This window comes from Capsicum annuum, unplaced genomic scaffold, assembly GCF_002878395.1.
Source record: "Capsicum annuum cultivar UCD-10X-F1 unplaced genomic scaffold, UCD10Xv1.1 ctg4857, whole genome shotgun sequence".
In the NCBI taxonomy this organism is placed as follows: Eukaryota; Viridiplantae; Streptophyta; class Magnoliopsida; order Solanales; family Solanaceae; genus Capsicum; species Capsicum annuum.
The window spans coordinates 269996-272105 of NW_025856286.1; positions in this window are offsets into that span (position 1 = coordinate 269996).

Below are 2110 nucleotides of genomic sequence, written 5' to 3' on the forward strand. Positions count from 1 at the left end.
GATTGTGTGTCCCGAATGTTGATGATCTAAGTCAGAGGATTATGACTGAAGTGCACGCGGCGCGATATTCTATTCATCCAGGTGCCACAAAGATGTACTGAGATTTGCGGGAAATCTATTAGTGGAGTGGCATGAAGAAAGATATAGCAGCGTTTGTATCTAAATATGCAACATGCAAACAGGTAAAGGTTGAACACCAAAGACCTGGTGGTATGATGCAAGAGTTTAGTATTCCTACCTGGAAGTGGGAAGAGATAAATATGGACTTCGTGATTGGTTTACCTCCTCCCCGACGCCATCATGATTCCATTTGGGTTGTGGTTTATAGATTGACTAAGTTTGCTCATTTCTTGCCTGTTCATACTTCATATACTACTGAGGATTATGCTAGATTGTATATCCGAGAGCTAGTCAGACTGTATAGAGTTCCGTTGTCTATCATTTCAGATAGGGGTACTGAGTTCACTTTGAAATTTTGAAAAATCTTTTTAGAAGGGTGTTGTTACCCAAGTGCTTTTGAGTTCTTCTTTTCATCCGTAGACCGATGGTCAGGCTGAGCGGACTATCCAGACCTTAGAGGATACATTGAGAGCTTGTGCACTTGACTTTAAGAGAAGTTGGGATGATCACTTACCATTGATAGAATTTGCTTATAATAACGACTTTTACTCTAGTATTGGCATGGCTCCGTTTGAAGCCTTATATCGGAGGAAGTAAAGATCACCCATAGGTTGGTTCGAGGAGGGTGAAGCGGCCATGAGTGGTCTTGATTCGGTATTTGAGGCTATGGAAAATGTTAAGTTGATTAGGCAAAGGTTAAAAACTGTGCATAGTCGTCAGAAATCATATGTGGATGTAAGAAGAAGAAACCTTGAGTTTGAAGTTGGTGACCTAGTGTATGTGAAAATTTCACACATGAGGGGGGTGAGAGATTCAGAAAGAAAGGAAAGCTTAGTCCTCGTTATGTTGGTCCTTACAAAATTCTTAGCCGTATTGACAAGGTAGCTTATGAGGTCGAGTTGCCTTCTGAGTTGCCCTCTGTTCATCAAATATTCCATATCTCTATGCTAAGAAAGCATATTAGCGATGCTGTGGTAGTGGATTCCTCTGTGAGTGCTGACATTCAAGAAAATCTTTCTTTAAATGAGATTCCTGCTTAGATTCTTGATTTCAGTGTCCGAAGACTAAAGAACAAAGAAGTTCCCTTGGTCAAGTTGATATGGCGAAACCAATCTGTTGAGGGTGCAACTTGGGAAGCTGAGGCGGATATGTGATCCAAGTAACCGCACCTATTTTCTGCAAACTCCGATCAAGCCGAAGATATTGTTCTTTCCTAAATCATGCACTTTTGATAAAAGTTGCAGCAGTTCAGCTGTCATTTATTTTGTGTTCAGCTGTAGTTTCTTGAATTTATGCATTCTATGTTGCATTCAGAGTCAGAAACGATGTGGTGATGAGTCTAACGAATGGTTTCAGCTGTATGCTCTATTCTCTATCTAATCTTGGCATGTCTAGTGTCATTCGAGGATGAATGATTCCAAGGGGGGATGATGTAATACCTTGGGAAATTTTTCATTGAAATTTTGTGCGTCAACGTGTTGGGTTCTATCTTCTAGAATGAATTATATGTTTTTCATGCGGAATATCTTAGATTGTAACCCACCATTGTATAGAGTATCGAAAATACTTTCCAAAGATATGTGGATCATCCAAAACGGACACCCGAGCGATGATTTAGGAACATTTTGATCGAACCATGAATAGTAGTGAACAGTAAAATACACGGGAAAAAGTACGAAGTCCTGGCGTATTTTTGCTCCAACTTTAAACAATCATAACTCATTGTACATAATGATCTGGGTGATCTACTATATATTAACGAAAATCTCTGCGAGTCCTGTTTACAATGAAATTGTTTTCATCCAATTTGTCTGTTGGAGCAAAAAGTTATGGTCGATCTACTTCAGCCTATCAAAACAAAATTTTTGGGTCAACTTCAAATGATTATATCTCCTCGTACACAACGAACTGGGTAAGATACTCTATATCAACAGAAATATATGAGAGTCCTCTTTCTAATGAAATTGGTTTCATCCAATTTGGATATCGG